Source organism: Alligator sinensis, unplaced genomic scaffold (genome assembly GCF_000455745.1).
Source record: "Alligator sinensis unplaced genomic scaffold, ASM45574v1 scaffold144_2, whole genome shotgun sequence".
In the NCBI taxonomy this organism is placed as follows: Eukaryota; Metazoa; Chordata; order Crocodylia; family Alligatoridae; genus Alligator; species Alligator sinensis.
Genome location: NW_005841872.1, coordinates 181,348 through 200,159, shown reverse-complemented (window position 1 = coordinate 200,159; position 18,812 = coordinate 181,348).

Genomic DNA, 18,812 nt, shown 5'->3' with positions numbered 1-18,812 from the left:
GCCTCTCGCTGGAGTTTGAGCACGCTGTGCTCCGGCGGGGGGTGCCCGCCTTCGAGGCACTTTGGGCCCTTGAGGGAGCGCTGTGCCACGTGGAGGACGGCCATCTCAAATACGTGCTCTGATGTCTTGACCGGTCTGGGCGACCGGGTGGGCGCGGTGGCGGACTGTAGCTTCCAGCTTGTGCCGTGCCCTGGGCCCTCACCAGGCTGCTTTTGTTTATTTTCTCGGGGTGAGAAGTTGAAGGTTTTTGTACGTGTACTATGGGACAGGGAAGGGTGGAATTGTTTGTTTCTCGAGGGCTATATATAGCATGTTAGACATGATGTGTATTACTGCGAAGGTGTTTGTCACGGTGTGATGTTCTGAATGTCCTGGAATGGTTTCTCTTTGGTGTGGTTTGATGGTTTTTTGCTTTCTGTACCTGATCTTTTGTGAAATAAAGTTGTTAAAAGTCAAAAGTCCTTCCTTCTATTTATATGCTACCCTTCTCAATAAAGGATCAGGGTATCTTACAGGAAGAGAAACAGAAACTTAAATGGTGAACTGGGATAAATAAAACAAAATAACAAAACAAAGAAAAGAAGAGGCCCACTAAACATCTCAGATTCGTTTTGGTTGCTAAATGTCACTCTGGCAATATAGAAAGTTCTTGCCAAACAGGCTCATGTGCAGTCAGATTATCCTTTCCTAAAAGGCTGTTTTGGCTTGAATGACTTTGTGAATGGTCAGGATTTTTCATTGTATCTTCCATACATAAATACCCCAATGAGAAGTAGCGGAGGGTTTTTCCGGTTTTTTTCCCCAGTTAATTTTTTTCCTTTTGAAAATGCCAATTTATTACAAACTAAACTTTTAATGGGAACATTACATTTCAGCTTTCATCATGAAAGGATTCACCCAATGTCAAAATAGAATTTCCAGTCAAATCAGACACAATAGCTGTCACCACCTGAGAATAGTCAGTTTGGGCACTCTCAAACTGGGAAGGTACATGCTCACGTCTCTAGTATAGGCCAAGCAGACAAGAGACTTGCAGACAGGGAAACCCTTTTCTACTCAGGGGTAGCCACTACCCTTTGTTCCTGATTTTCTTCTTTTCCAGTTCATTTTTTGCAAACAAAACTTATATTTCTGTAAATATAATTTCTTATATTTCTGTGCAGCAGTTCTCTGCCAATGACCTTCTCCTGAAGTGACAGGGTATAAGAACAAAGCCATATTGCTGGTGTCCATGTTAGGACTGTTCCACTTGGTAGGCAGGCAACCACAATATCTTTAAGTCAGGTCAGACTTTCTTCTATCCCCACTTGTGCTATAACTACTTTGGTAATTCAATATTTGTGCTGGTGTGCCCAATTAGATTAAATTATTGATGGAGCACTGTTTAATATAATATGGCATGAGGACAGACTTGTTCCTGAAAATTTTGGTGCTTAGGCTATTACAGAGATCTGAATGTGTCCTTTACAGTTAGGGCTGTGAGGACAAGTATACATCTGCTAAATTATTTGTGACAAATGACTATCATGAATGATGATAGCAGTGACTAAAAATGGAGACCAGTGCATTCAATAAATCACATGGTATATATAAATATTTTGTCTGTGAGTTGAGAGACTTAACTTGCAGTAACCTATAGACCCCTGACCAGAAACCTGGCACTCAGGCAATTAATTGAATTAAAGTTGCTTCAGAACTAAGAACATAAAAGTATACATGACTACTAGACTAATTATGACACTAGCTGAAGTTAATGATTATATAAGTTAGAAAACAGAGAATGTAAAAATCAACCAAAGCACTATGTTGGGATGGAATATTTTTGTAAATGGGTCATCAACAGAATATTAAGTCTGAAACCTGTGGCCAGAGGTGTGGCACTCCCCTGTAGTTAAATGAGATGATCAAGGATACTTGGCTGTTCCATTTCCAAATGCAATGCAGCCTGTACACACAACTGCTAAACTACATGATTAATAGTAAAGGAGAAAGGAAATGAAGATCACTGAATTCAGCCTGTGTTCTGGGTGGCTATATGGGATAGCATTGAATAGTCTGGAGAAATGTTTAAACAAGAGAAATTCCTTAAGCCTTCTTGGCTAGCAGCCTATCAGTTATTTCAATAAGAAGACAAGATAAGTGGCAGTACCCTCTGAAAAAGGACTGAACCAGTACACAGTAGTCAAAATTCTGGTGAATGTCTGGTATTTAGGTCTGAACACAAAACAATTATTATGGTAGAAAGATGTTGAATAGTAGGTAATTTTTACCTCAGAAATTTCTAAGAAATCCTAAATTAGAGAAACAATAAATGGCAGGGGACAAAACTTAATTAAATCTGCTAATACCAGTTCAGAGATGTGACCTCCACTACACACACAGTCTTTTAGTCACATGGAGTTCATTGCCATACCGCAGACAACTGCACTAATAAAGACATGCAGTCAATCACAATAATTAATTATGACTATATCATTATTAAAGCAAGAATGAAATAAAAAAACAAACAAACAATGATGACTTCAGCTGCCATCCCTGCTATATACCTCTCTACAAAGATCTTTTAACAGATGGTGTATCTTTGTGAGATGAGTCTACTCTTGGAGCAGGCCACCAAAATTTATTTTCAAAATCAGTAGTAAGCATGGTTTTAGTGCATCAGAGATACATAAAACCATGATACATGGTCAAGAGATTTAATTTAGGAGCTGATCAATTCTGTTTGATACATCAGAAATGTCCAATAGAGATGCCCTACAGATGGTCAAATATGCATATTCTTAACTCCATTGTAACATTCAGGTGCTTGTCATAGCTTGGGTGCTGAAAGCAGTCTGGCTATCATAAATGGATCTTCACATAGGCACAGTTATCCTGTAAATAGAAGAAATAAGATAAAGGATTTAACTCAGGAACCCTAGAGTAGACATTAAAGGAGTTATCTTGAGAAAAGCAAATTGATTAATATTAATAATCTTGAACCCAAAATCAACCCTACTATTTAGCTTAGCTTACCAATATTTAGCTCTGTTTACCAATATTTTACCAGAAAATTTGGTGTTTACCATAAATTATCAACACAGTATTTAACATTTCAATAGTATATCAATATTTCATTAAAATTCTGAAAAGGAATTTTTAAATCTAATTTCTGGACACTGCTTTAGAGCGTCATTGCTTTGTCATCACATTGCAAAAAGCACAGCTGAGCTGGATAGTGTCTGTTTCTTTGTGCGATTTTACAGCTTCTTCTTTCTTCTTTCTCTTATCTGTTAGGTTGCTTCTTGCTTGCAGAGTTGAACAGAGTGAGCTCTGATGGGTGCTAGAGCACAGAGCCTAAGAAGAGAGAGAGAGAGGTTTGCTGGTTTGGAAGAAAACAACTTTGTGAGGAGCATCACACTATTCAAGCAAAAACAATTATTAATATAATTAGTGTAGTGTAAGATTAATGTAGGTATGATGGTTCAGAAATTATGTGAGGCAAGACCACATAGCTGGTCCACTAAAAGGTATAATATTATTTTAATAATGTTAAGTAACTACAAACCTGTTAACATCATCACTGAATTTTGGGAAATAACAAAAATAGTTTTTATGTCTGTGGTGTTTGAAGAATATAACACCATATGATTTTGGGCTTATTTTAGTAAGTAAGATGTTCAGTTTAATGAAAGGAATTCCTGCTTTCTGTCATCCAAAGACAATTTTCAAGTTCTAAAGAAATAACTCCCTTGGCTAACAGAGACAAATATGCAGATTTTATAACTTTCTATATTATTTTATTTCATGTTTTATTTTAGAAACTAAATAGATATTTCTGAAAATTGTTCTCACCCTAAATTAGGTAAAAAATCAATAAAGTTCACAAGAAGTTTTTTGAAATGAAATATTAGCTTGGGTTAACACCAAACATTTCATTTTGATTCTGACCGCTGCTTTTTTACTATAAAACAACTTATTTCTTTTTAATGAAAAAAATAATTTAAACTGAAAATTGAAAATTTTCTTTAGGTAAATGAAAATGGAATTTTCAGCCATCCAAAATTTTATTTAATTTTTTTTTTCAAAATAAAGTTGTTGAAACTAACCTTTTTCCACAAAAAATATCAGGTTCAATTAACTGGAATTTTTTGACAGCAGTTTCATGGAAAAATTGCTAAACAACTCTATTAGTGATAATGTAATATAGTATCTAGACAAGTGAATATGAAAATGATGTATATAGGATGAGGAATATATGCCGGTTCTTCAAATTCCCCAACCAGCTGTCTGGCACTAAGGCAATTAATCAAATGATTGAGATGCCAGCACCCTTTGCCAGATTATATCTGGACATGCAAACACAGTTACTTTGTGTGAGTGGTGAGAAAGATGTGTATAAAAAGAGCTAAGTGCTTGATACAAATATAGGTGGCTTATGTAGCTGATACTTCTTTTTCTTTCTTCAAGAGGGAAAGAAGTATTTTACAATCTGGGACCATTTATAAGGTTTTTGCTTGGATGACAAGGAAAGATGTAAATATTCTAAAATTGCCTTCAAGTACTCTCTCTCTCCTCACCCCGCCCTCTCCCACCAAATTCTCTCTCCAGTTCTCCCAAAGAGAATTGAAATCCTCAGTGATTTGCTCTGACATTGCTCCTACCTATTCATGTTAGGTCATCCAATTGGGGGAAAGAAACAATAATATCTTTCTAATTATCATCATGGCATCTGAGTACCTAACTAGGTGACTGATTACAAAGATCAAAAATTGATTTGAGACTAATGAATTCCCAAACGAGCATTTTCAGAAAACAGTTTGCAAAAAAAATAAGCTACAATTTGTTTGCACAAGTGTCAAACAACTATGAATATCAAACAAATTCAAAAAGGTTTGTCTATTATTAGACAGCTTGTAAGCAGAAAAGGGGCTATGTTCAAAGAATAAATTATGGGTTATATTTGCCCGTTTTTACATTCTGTGCCCCCTGGGCTGACTCTTGGAGATGCACACATAAAAAAAATGCTCTGTTGTGTTTTAATTTGGCTTTGTGGAATCTGTCCCTTTTTAATTCCTTGGAAAATAAATTGTTTCTAAGATTTCTGTTTGGTTGTTAGGTAGGATAGGTAATTTTTTTCAAGGCTATAAATGCCTATGTGGTAAAAGTCTCTTTGGCTCTATGGATGCCTCATCCCAACCATTGTGCTTCCTTCTTCCTATATAAAATAAACATGAGACTAAAAGGTATCTCCTGGGTTACTGTGTCCATTCTTCTGCTGTTGCAGGTATCACATTTTATCATGAGTCTACTTACAAGCAAAATATGACTCTCTGTTCAGATCCACTTAGTTCAGTTTCCATTTGATGTGTGACTCTCTTTGTAGTGTCACTGAGACCTCCAATCTGTCGCTCTTCAAAACCACTGAGCTCTCCAGAAGAGGCATCACATATACTGTGCTAGGTGGAAGTACCACAATAAATGGTGTCTACTCTAATATAGTCCAGTCCGTCATGGCAAGGAAGTGCACATTTCATCCTGCTTTTACTTTTTCAGTGTGTAAGGGCAAACCACTCTCTCTCCTTGGTGAGTAGTGTAATCTGACTTCAGTGGGACTGCTTATATGAATAAGAGCTTCCCAGTCCAGTTGTAGGAACTGAGTTAGATTGCAGTCGTATTGCAGAGCTAGTCCCACCCACTCCTGTTTTAGATCATACAGTTTTAAAAAGAGACATAAAAAACCCCTCTCAAAACAAGAAGCTCTGAGCCTTTAAAAAAAAAAAATTGGGGAAGGGGGTAGTGTGACTTTCTTTACAGAACCATGAGCTTCTGATGTGAGGTGTGATTGGTAGCCATTTAAGTCAATGAGTTTTTTTCATATTTACTTCCTCAGAGGTTGGATCAGAACTTCACTGAAAACAGATAAACATGTAATATTATACCCTTAGGCACAGATCTAAATTGGAGCCTAAACAGAACTTAGGTTTCATTTAGATGTCTAAGTTGCAAAGAAGGATCCAGCTCAACCCTGCTCAAGTAGATGCAAAATTGCTAAATACCTGGTCTCATTCGGCAATATCGTTTTGGCCTGAGAAGATCCCAAAGTGCCTACTGCTAGAATATTGCATATTCTCAGAAACAAGTCAGATTGGCCACCAAAGTTCCACTGCAAACCAAGTAATGCTGGATGTGCTGAAAGTCTACCTAAATCCCTGATTCCTGAATAGTCCCTGGAGTATGTACTACTGTTTGACAATGGGTGCATCTACATGAGACACTTTACTGTGCAGTATACTAATCTACAGCACAGTAAAGCATCACTATGTAACTGTGCACAGCAGCTACTGTGTATTAAAATAAGCTAATATGAGGCTTCTACTACCTAGTACTAAATCTACTACCTAGTACCTTCTACTACCTAGTACCTACTATCTGGTACTAAATATACTACCTGTAAATACAGGTAAATTAGCTAATGTGCAGTAATGCACAGGTACATAGCTGACTGGGGGCGAACCCAGGCAGCAGGGGGCAGAACTGTCTCCACCCCCAGGCAGCTGCCTGCTTCGCAGCTCCTGCCACTATCTGCTGATTGGAGACAGGGCTGGGACATTATCCCCTGCCCTGGCAGCCAGGGCTGTCCCTACTGGGGGGTGTGAATCGGGGCAATCCCCCTGGGCCCCACACTTTGGGAGGCCCTGCAGAGCTGGGTGGAGTGGCCACAGCAACTTTGCACTGCCGCTGGCTTCACGTCCAGACTCTCAGCACTGCTCCACAGCCGAATCTGCCGCCAGCTTTCTTGCATTCGCGGGTGGGACCCCGCACAGGCTGATTGGCCCTGGGCCCCACACCCTGCTCGGATTGTCTCTTCTGGCAGCTGCCTACTGCCAAGGCTTGAGTCCAATCTCCAAGTTGAGGGTAACCTAATGAAAATCTGTGTTAAGGATAGGCTAGCAGAATATTGTTAATCTTCACTAACAGCTGGTTAACATGGGAAAAAATATCATAGTTGGATTAACTAAAGTGTGCAGTTAAAGCTGCATCAGATGAAGTCTGATCTGAATCAACAAGATGAAATTAGAAAAATTTAAGAACTGCTTATTTTTTTGTGCGTTTTATGCCAGATACAATGCCCTGTATAATATGTCTTTTCATACAGGACTTTGTGCTACATGTACCATGGCAGATGCAAAAGACTGCAGACATTACCAAAATAATGATGATGATAATAATAAAAAACACTTATTTAAAAAGTAAAGTAAAATGGGGAAATGTCATCTTTGTGCATGTGCCAAGGTTTAAATTACTGTCAGTTTATGCGGTTGACCTCTCACTGGTATTTTTCATATTACTTAATAGACATAACACATTTGTAGCTTCAGCATGACGGTATTGTACTAAAATCCATGGCTAAACTAATCTGTAATCCAAATACACTTCTGGATAAGTGCCCAGAACTTCAACAGATTCATTAACTATGGTCTCTGAATGCAAGAACAATCCGTTATTTAGGCTGAGCATGTAGCTTAATGCTTGCCTCCTGCTACTCACCTCATCTCACATTTGGAGGGTGAGCATTGTAACATGCATCCCAAGAGCACTGTTAGTGTTTGTGCCATATGCTTTAGCCTATTTGAGAAACACAGGATGCATCTACACGTGCAATTGCTGCAGGGTAGGTTTCCTATAGAGGAAACCTCAGGCAGGCATCTACACATATGGGGAGGTGGGAGCAGATTTGCTGCTCATGGCAGCAGTCTGCTCCCTCCACAGCTAGCCTTGCATTGGCCCCCTGCCACTGCTCTGGAGGCTCTGGCCACAGCTGCCTAAGGCTGGCAGCCATGTTTAAAAGTCATCCAGTGCGTGCTGCTCCCAGGCCACTTGCTTTCCTGGTCTGGAGCAGCATGCAGAGTGCAGTGACAGCATGCAGCAGCTCTGTCACTTCAGCCTCTGCTTGCTGTGCCATGGCTGCTCCAGCCCTTGGCTCTGGGAAAGATGTCCACTGCCCCAGGCTCCTGCAGGCCACCGTGGTCACCCTGCTGGCCTGCCATGGGGACTGCCATCTGGCCCAGGTCAGTCTCAGCCCTGGTGGCTCACCCTGTGCAGCTCAGCCACCTGGCTTAGCTCACCACACCATCCCAGGCCCCCTGCCACCATGCTTCTGCCACCCATACCCCATGCTGCTTCCCCAGCCCTGGCAGGGATGCCACTAATGTGTTCCTGGATGCCACCACCAGGACTGTTCAGAGGCTCCTGGGTCTGCAGCCCTGCCACCTGTGGGCCCGCCAGGCCAGCCAGTACTGGTGGCTGCACGTCATTCAGAGCACCTGGGATGATGAGCAGTGGCTTGAGTCATTCTGGATGACCTAGGTCACCTTCTAGGACCTCCTGGAGCAGTTCCACCTGCACCTGGAGTGGCAGCCCTCCGGTGGTACCCTCAAGGACATGCTAGGGCACACTGTGCTCTGGGTACATGACCCCCTTGTGGTGGTGGTGGGGTTTCATGCCCTGGGCTTCCCCTAGTGCATCAGGGCCCTGGATGGGACCCACATCCCTGCCTGCCCCATGGTGACCACCCCTACTAAAGCTGGTGAGGCTTCCATTCCATCATTGACCAGTGCGATGCCTTCACCAGCATGAGCACCAGCTGGCCAGGAAGTGCCCACAACACTGATATGGTCTGCAAATCCACCTTGCCAGCCCTGGTGGAGAGCAGGAGCTTTGCACTGGGGGTGCCAAACTTCCAGCTAGGTGTGGTGGTGGTCCTGCTCCTCCTCACTGGGGATGCTGCTTACCTGCTCCTCCCTTGGCTCATGCAGCTCTACACTGGCCAGCTGGACCCTTCCAGGTACACTTCAACAGGTGCCTGGGCCAGACGCACACTCTGGTGGAGTGCTTCTTTGGGTGCACCCTCACTGCCCACCTTGAGGTCACCGAGGCCAATATCCCTTGCGTCATCATTGCAGCCTGCATGCTGCATAACGTGTGTAAGGTCCAGGGGTAGCTGTTTCATGAGGCCTGGGTGAAGGCAGTGCAGTGGGCAGAGGACACCTGGCATTGGGAGTGCCAGCTGTGGTAACAGCAACAGTGGTGGGCCTTCCCACCAAGGCCCCAGGTGAGCCACTCATTCACTAGCAGGGTCCAGGGTACCGGGTGTGAGAGGTGAGGCACTGACTGACCACCTTCTCCTGCACTCCCTGCTGTAACCTGCCTGGACAGCCGCCTATGCTCCCCCATCCCACTGTGCACTCTCAGTACCATACTCACTGTGGACAGTTCTCTGAAAAGCAGTTTATTCCCCTCCACAGAAACAGACCCCCCCTTCCCTCCCCAACAACAGAGCCCTTTCCTCCCTCCCCCCTTTCCATAGAGCCCCTCCACCACCCATCCCACCCACCACCAATAAAGTACCCTTTTCCCTGTGCAGACTATTTACAGTCTGCTGTGTGTGCCCTCCTGGGGTGGAAGGCTGTGGGGTGGGCGGAAGAGCCTGGGGACAAGTACCCAGCGCCCAGCCTCTGGCTGCACCCTTATGGGTATGCACACTGTAGCGAGGTCAGTGGGATGGGCTTAGGTGGGGGAAGGGAAGGCATAAAAGCATAAAGGTACTTTTCTCTTATTTCCTCCAAAGCTGCTTGTAAAACAACATTTTCTATGGTAGTGAATATAAAAATACCATCCTGGCCCTGTTTGGCGATTGCTCTTGCATTCTGTATACTTAGGGTTTCCACACATATAACAAATTCTTGACATCTATAACAAAGCTGATGTATTGGGTTGATTCATGTTTAAAGGCCAATAAAGATCATTCTTTCATGGAATGTAGGCACTGTGCAGGTCTACACAAGATGCTAGAAGCTCAGTAGACTCATTCTACTGTGTGTTAGTGTGTCATGGAGAAAGCTGTGCTAATGCGCTAATGAACAGTAGAATTAGTCTACTGCACATTAGCATCATGTAAAAAATGTGTGCCACTGCCAGCCCTACTGCGCAGTAGCACCAATGACAGCATACATTAAGTTAGTACCTGTTATTATAGGTACATTCATGCATTAATGCATGTGTAGATGTGCTCACTGAGTATTTTTACACAACAAAGCATGGTGTTGTGTATAGGTAACTGATCCAGCTCTAAATGACCTTGCTTGGATTCTGGAAGCAGCAGAGTTGTGTCAGTACAGTGCTCTACCTGGGTTAATGTACCCTGCTGAAAAATGGTAAGTTATTTGAAAAACCTTTGGCTCAAAAGGAGGATAGAGAAAAAAGCAACAACACTGGTGGCATTGGTCAAGCAGGAAGTAATTAATGAGGGTAGTGAATGGAGTGGATCAATATTTTCTGAATGTTGATGCTTTGGTAAAATTTTTTCATTGAAACTGAATTTCAACAGGTGGGTGACTATTTTTTATTAAAATTTGTATTAAAAATCCATTTTTACTAGCTCTAGTATGGGTAATTTAGCAAACTATAAAGACACTTTTAAATTCACTAGGTAATAGTTATTTTAACTGAAAAAACAGAAAACAAAATATTCAGAATATTTTTTTTTAATTTGAGGGGTTTGATATATAGTCTTTTAAAAATTAACTTCAGACAGTCTAACCTTTTCAGATTTCAAATTAAATATTTGAATGTAAACTTTTTGCAATAAAAAATACATTTTTCAGTCAACTCTGTTGTTCTAAATAATTCATTGGGACTTAACTTGTGACAAACAGCTCTTTTTGAAAGTAAGATCAAGTTATTATAACTAAAAGATTCCATTTTTTTCTGAGAGTAATTGATGTCTAAAAATTTGATGCACTTTGGGGGGAAAAAATCAATTTTTATAGCAGATCGAAAATTTGAAAACTGATTTCTCTCTACACATTTCTATACATTTGGGATTAATTCTGCCCTCAGAGATGACAGAACAATTCCTTTATGTCAGTTGGAATAACATAGGTATCTGCAGAGGGCAAAATTAGACCAGTGAGTCACTGACAAAAAAAATTTGTCTCCAAAAGGAAGATTTAAAATGAAGGCAATAATTGAACAACTTGTCAACAAGAAGGTATGATATCTTGTGCAATGGTCCAATACTCATTTCTTTCAGTCTGGCATCTTTGTTCTTCCTACGGGAAGCATTGGCAATCAGCTCCAATAATGGTCCCATTATTAATGGGTGTACTTTCTACTCCGTCTTTGTTTCTTGACTCTGTAAGAGTCTTATCCTCTTTAACCCCTTTGGCTAGTATTAATTCATTCAGCTTTTTTTCTGTCCTTTCTTTTTCCAGCAAACTTTAATTAATTGTGTATATATTTTTAATAATACTTACTCACCTCAGAGGGCTGTTTTGAAGCTTAATTAATTATTGTACAGGTATTTTTTTCACTCACATCCCTGCTCATTTCCTCTTTGAAACTGTGTTGGCAACTTCTTGTTCTGTTTCAGAACACTGGTATGCCCTTCTGCCTCAGCAGAGAAAAATTGAGCTCCTTCCTTTACTCACACTGCTTTAATTTGAAGGACTTGGTCCAAAGATCAACAAAATCAAAGGGAATTGGTAGGGGGCTCAGAAATGAGACTATTTTTTTCTATTGGGGGCATGTTATTGCAGGTAATCATTTTTAAAAAATCTTATCCATGGTTCCTCTTACTAGGAGCTTAGGAAGAAAGGCCTGATCTTGTAATAGACTCTGATAAGTTGTGGCATAGAGTGCTTCTTGAGCACCTGGGGTTGGTTGGTTAGGATCACCATTCTACTTGCCCCCCTTACCCCTTGCCCCTCAGATACACTGTTTAGTACAGTGCTGCTCTGCCCAGCTCCCATGGCGAGGCAGAGGCAGTGAAGAGTTTTCCCCGCTGCAGCAAAGAGTCCCATGGAGGCCGGAGGAGTGAAGAGGTGGTGGAGTGCAGGGGAGGGAAGCACTGTTCTGCTCACTCCACTCTGCTCTCCCTCCCCACGCCTACCAGATACATCAACTGATGTGGGGTTATGGCTGGGCAGGGGCAACACAGAGCTTCCCTTGCCATGGTAAAGACTCTTGGCGGAGGGTGGAAATTGTGGTGCCTCCTCATAGAAGATGCCTAGGGCATGTGGCCTCTTTGCCTACACTACTGTTAATCAGCCAAGCCTCTGTTGTTGAGAAGAGATCTGCCTGCACAGGCTTAGCTGAAGACTGGGTGGCCTAGGTGGAAAAGTGATATAGGGGACTCCACCCATGACTGGACCCATGACTGGACAATGGGTATAGATGGCAGAGACCATGGGTATAGAAATACAGAGACTCTGATACACAAGACTCTGCGGGAACTTTAATTAGAGCAGCTTTTGGAGCTGCATTATTTAAATCCCCTTCCCCAACCCCTGGAGCACATATAAAAACACCCAAGAGATATTTCATCTTCAGACAAGGAACATTCTGTTGCTGTGTGCCAGTATTTGCCTAGCTTTGTCATCAGAATGTCATTTTTGAGTAACATTTTCTCCTTTAAAGAGTTTTCTATGCCCCTCCCTCCCTCCATAGATAGAAATGTCTACACATTGTAGCTAAGTTTAAAAGATTAATCTGTTTTTAGCAGAACAGATACTGTTGTCTTCTACTACAGGGGAGTATTTCTGAAGCGAAGAAAGGATGACTCAAGTATTTATAGTTTTTACAAGGCACTCCACAGAACATTTCTATAGGGTCAACCCCAATATAAATGTATGGAACTCCACTAGTTAATTATACTAGGTGTGAAATCCTGATCTCAACTTGGACTAACCTCACTGAGGCCAGGATTTAAATGCAGGCCTGAATATAAGTGGCAGTGATGGGTCTTCCAGTTCTTCCAGCCTGTTTTCCAAAACAAACAAATAAAATAAACACATGATCAGAATCTGAGCCAAATTTCTAAACTACTCAAAACCTATTCCCTTCCAAAGGAAGTGGTGCTGGCTCCTACTCTGAGGGTCTTTAAGAAGCGGCTCGATGCTTACATGGCTGGGGTCACTTGAGCCCAGTTTCTCTCCTGCCCAGGCAGGGGGTTGGACTTGAAGATCTACAAGGTCCCTTCCGTCCCGACTTCTATGATTCTATGATTCTATTCATCTTTGTTATACCATTGCTACTTTTAGCAATAGACTGATGCAGCTCCCAATCCGTCTAGTAATGCATAAAGGAAAGACATGGACATACTTAAATAGTTTGGAAGTAAAATACGCCTTGCTCTAAACTATGTTTGCACTCATTTTAACACAGAGACTTTTTCAAATGCTGAAAATATAGGGCCGGTCACAAATCTTGAGTCACAGCAGACTGTTAACATGATATGCTTCACATTACGTTTAAAGCCAAATACATTTTCTTTGGCCTGCAGTGCATTCTTCTATACACTTTCTACTTGCAGTATTCCCTTTGAAATCAATAAGAGAACTACATTGTGAGTCAGAGGGCTGAATTTTGCCCTGAGTGTCTTTGATACTGCAATTGCTCAAAGAGAACACAGGTTTCAGATAAGCAATAGAGGCTTCTTAAGCCTGAGATATGAAACCTTGAAGTCTCTCTTTTTCCCCCTAGGGTGTCTACTTTCCCAATCTCCATAACCTATTGCAACATGAGAGATTAGAGTCCACTCCCAGTGCTACCGAAGTTAATGGCAAAACTCCAGTAGATATCAGTGCTAAAGTCATGTCCCTAATAGCTACATTTCCCTTCAAAAGTCCTAACGTTTATTTGGCATATATACTCTTCAGTTTGCACTGGATATCATGTCATTCCAAAATCAGTATTATCTACAACAGTCTTGTTATGAGGTTGGCAGGTATTTCTAATTTAAAAGAAAACTTTTCAGAAAGGAATGAACAAATATATGAATCAGTTTGTTAAAGTTATTCATTTACCCTCTCTGGTTCCTCCCTGTATTATATGAATGATGCACTTTATCAAATCTGCTGCTACCCAAAAGACATTGACTAAAATAAAAAAAGAAAGTCAGAATTAATGATACACTCAAAATTCCCCTAGGGGCACCAGACAATTGCCCCAACTCTAAAGTGGCTATTAAAGAGTATTTTATTACAGTCATCATCTGTTTAGAATGAGTTTGGAGAGGCACATCTTATTCAGTACTACTGAAATATTCCAAATCTCCTTAAGCTGTTGCTCAGACCTGGATGAAGCCTCCTGCCATCAATCCAGCACTCACAACTATAGCTCAATAAAATGCACTACTTGAAATAGTTGGAAGAAAAAAAAAAGAAGTATTGACAGGTATAATTTACCATATACAGACAGTATATTTCAATTGCAGATTTATTATTAATCACCCCTTCTTCCCTCTGCTCTGCTAGGCACTTCTTTCATTTTTCATCAGAGTTTTGCTTAACTTGTCAATGTGCCACGTTTTGATTAAGAAAAAATAATCAATGCTCTTAATGTAGTTTTACTCATAATATTTTCAGTGTGCTATGATTTAGATTCTCTCAGATACAAGACAATTTAAAAAAGTGCTAAAGGTAGAGAATCTTTGCAACTTAATTTACAATGTGTGTAAAATTATGTTAAAAGACCAACCCATGTGGCCAACTTATTAAACTTCTTTACATTTTTGCAATTTAAATGTTGCATAATGCATAAAGGAGGACATCAATATATATGTATTTCAGCAATAAACATTAATAACATGCTAATATCTTTATTTCTATGCTTTTTCTTTAATATAGCAAAAAAGCTGGAAGCAAAATTTACTTAATAATTATTTTCATTACAGCAAGCATATTTTGAAAAGAAGTCTAAACTTGCAGGTGACAAATATTTTACCTTTCAGCATATGCATAAAATGAAAAAAATAATCTACCTATTAAATATATGGTATTATCAATTTTTTCTATTTAGATACAAGTGTTAGTATGTTTCCAGGATGCACTACCTCATTATTAGACATGTAACCACTTCCAAAAAGACCAAATGGGGTTTTGTAAAATTCTAGAAAAATATCTATGGGCAAAGTTTGGAATAGACTTATTTAAGTTGGACAGGGACACTGATTTATTATCTTTATTTTTACTTATCTGACCTATATATAAAAATAAAGCCTAGAGTTAGCCCATTGTAGTAGCTATTGCACAATCATAAAAATATCTTGTGACTAGAACTTAGAACTGCTTTTGTGCTTGTGTGGTGTACTATATAAATCAAGTGGAACTACTGTCCCATTCTCAAGAATCTCAGCGCTCATTTAAAAGTAAAAAAAAGGGACAAAAAAGGAACCCCCCCCCACTATTATGGCAATAAGAAATCTTAAAAAATGTGAGCTGGAGGTAACTAATGCATAGGGTCTGCAGAGAACCTGGAGCAGTATGAACTGCCCCATTCATCATCCCAGTGAAGGGTTAACTCAGATGCTCAGTGATGATAATTTAGATGTCAACCATAGTAAATGTTTTTTCCTCATGGAAGAAAGGAGAGGGAGGGTCACTGATCTGTGCGATTTACTGTATGTGACATATCATTTTGGTGCCACAAGTGGAGTTTGGAAGATACTTGGGAATCCGCATGCCACATGTGCAGGAGAGCAATGTGAAAAGACCAGCCTATTAATCTGACCCTGGCTGATTAATAGGTGATCCTAGAGGGGAGCTGGTCAAAAGTCCTGGGTGGATAAAGGACAGAACTGGAAATCCTGCTCATAACTTCCAGCTGCCAGCTTGTCCATCAATGGAGGAAAAGAATATCATGCTAGAGAAAACCACCTCTGCCCTTTAGAGAAAGAGGTCCCTGGTACGGGAGTGGGACTTGAGAGAGAGCCATAGAATTGAGGCCAGAATGCAGCTAATAGAAAGAGGGAGTCCAAATACAGCCTTAACCTGGGGTGAGATGATTAGACAAAGGAGCAGACAAAACAGAGCTTCAGCCAACCTGAAAGAGCACAGCTCAGGAGCAGCAGAAGAGCTCTGACTTGAAGGGTGAGAGACATCTAGTGATGCAGCAGCAATCCTGACTAGGCACGTTGACCTTACATTGCAAGCACCAAGCACCAGCTGGCACTACAATAGCAGGAGTTACGCTATACTGGGACTAAAAGACTGAAGCTGGATTCCTGGGTGAGTGAAATAACACTCCTTTGTTTAATTAACCCCTGAAGACTCAAGTGTATTGTACTGAAGCTGGAAAACATGTCTCCCCCCTACTAAGGGCACTTTCATTGTCCCTTTTGTTAAGCAAGGTTCTGCCCCTGCCCAGATAAAATTATTGGTACTATACATGAGTGCAACATTTAGTTATGGGTTAATTCTTAGCTTTCAAAAGGCTCTTGAAGGAAGCAACAAAGTTTGGGCCTAATGGGAGATTTAACATAGGCCCCCTACTCCTAGTTACTAAGACAGAAAGACAGTTGACTGGGGCCAGCTTGTAGAAAGAGGTGGGCACCAAAATAATCAGCTTGCTACTGGTACTATAAGGTATAGGCTGCAAGAGCAGCAGGCCTGTTAATGAGAAAAGGGAAAGCCCTGAGGCTTGTTAGAGCTAAATGGCTGCAGAGCAGCAAGCTTACAGATGAGGGAGAGTGGGCAGGGCTAGCAAGCCCAGAGCAGCAAGGCAAGGCTGGTGGGCCTGGAGCCAAGAAGAAAGTGATGCCTTGCTCAGGCAGGGGTTGACTAAGACCAAGGCCATTCAATGAAGAGCTGGGGACAAGTAAGGCACCCAAGGCTTACACTGATCTTTCAGGGCAGCCTTCCATATTTATATTAGACATCAAGAGTGAGCAGGAGGCCAGTGTAGGCAAGCCAGTGTTAGAATGGCCACTAGGAAGTACTACCACTGTCCCCTGTAAGTGGATCCTGTGATAGGAGATAAATGGGTTGCTTCATTTATGAGTATGTGGCTAGGGTTTGAAATCAATTAAAAAAACCCACCACCATTGCATCATTTATTCTTTTTCACTTTTGAGGAAAGAGTTGCATCTAAGGACCTTAGAATAAACTATGTACATATTAAAGCACCAGCAAGGGGAGCCAGGATTAAGGAGTTTGGTGGAAACAAGCAACCTACACAATTATATTTTGAGTAGCTGCAAAAATCTACTATGAGCAATGCCTCATTTTGGTAGCTCATATGCATAGAATTCATATTGGTTTTGTTGATATCACATCAATAGAAGGTCTCTGGGAGGATGGGACTGAGCATGTGCTGCCAAGCTGAGTCCATGGATGTGCTCCAGAGTTGGAAGTTCACTTGTGGGGCTGTTCTGGAGTTGTCCCCAGTGCCTGCATTCGGTTTCTGGTGGGCCTAAAAGTGAGCATTGGGGATGAGCCCAAAGCAACCAAATGAGCAAAACTCTAGAATGCATCAAAGTGGCACGATATAGATTCATAGATGCTAGGGTGAGAAGGGACCTCAAAGGATTATCAAGTCTGCCTCCCTGCCAGTGGCAGGAAAAAGTGCTGGAGTCATGTGACCCCAGCCACATGCTTGTCCAGTCTCCTCTTGAAGACCCCTAAGGTAGGGGAGCACACCACCTCCCTTGGAAGCCCGTTCCAGATTCTGGTGACCCTAACCATGAAGAAGTTCTTTCTGATGCCCAACCTAAATCTACTCACTATCAGCTTGTGGCCATTGTTTCTGGTTATTCCAAGGGGTGAAACAGAGCATCTCCTATTCAATGCTGCCCCCGCTGGTGAATTTGTATGCTGCCACAAGATTCCCCCTCAGCCTTCTCTTGCAGAGGCTGAAAAGGTCCAGGTCTCTCAGTCTTTTCTCATAAGGCCTTCCCTGTAGGCCTCTAACCATATGAGTGACCCCCCTCTGGATACTCTCAAGGTTGTCCACACCCTTCTTGTATTGCAGCACCCAGAACTGGATGCAGTACTCTAGCTACAGCCAGACCAGTGCTGCATACAGGGGGAGCATCACCTCCATGGAGCAATGCACCCACTAATGCATGACAAAGTGCGGTTAGCTCTGCAAATTATTTCATCACATTGACAACTCATATTCATCTTGGAGTCAACAACAACTCCAAGATCTCTTTCCGCAGCTGTGCTGCTGGGAAGGTCATCCCCCAGCCTATAGGTGTGCTGGTGACTCCCTCTCCCTAGGTGCAGCACCTTGCACTTGTCCTTGTTGAACTGCAGCCTATTGTTCTTTGCCCACTTCTCTAACCTGTCCAGGTCTGCCTGTATTTGGTTTCTTCCCATCAGCGTGTTTGTTTCATCCCATTGTTTGGTGTCATCTGTGAATTTGGACAGAGTGCTTTCCATGCTCTCATCCAGGTCACTGATGAAGATATTGAACAGCACTGGCCCAAGGACTGAGCCTTGGGGGATCCCACTGCCCAGGGGTGATGATAGGGGGTGCACACAGGTGCACATGCACCCCCTGAGCATGGCAGTGCAGTCCCTACAAAAAGATACCATTGGTGGCATCTGCGGGTGGTTGTCGACTCCTGACCGGTGTTTGCCAACAGAGTTGGCTGCATCTCTGGGAGCACCTGCTTACTGCTGCCACGGTCCCGCAGCCACACTCCCACTGCCACTGTGCCCCCCCAGCTTCCAGGGGCATGCGTCATTCATGCCGCTGCCTTCATCTTTCCAGATCAATACCGACCCATCTACCACCATTCTCTTGGTATGACCTGTGGCAGAAATGCCCCGTCGGTGCCCCTCTCCAGAGACCTGTCTCAGCCGGCCTGAGAGGCTGCTGTTGAATCCCTCACAGCGGGGATCTCGCTCCTTGTCTGCAGACAAAAGCCTGGTGTCTGGGAGGCGATGCTCTGGTCACCTGGGCAGGGGGGGGAAGACCCGGCCCTGTGCGCGGGCCCAGGTAGCCAGGGATGCCATACAGATTGGTCGGTGTGTAGCCAGTATTGG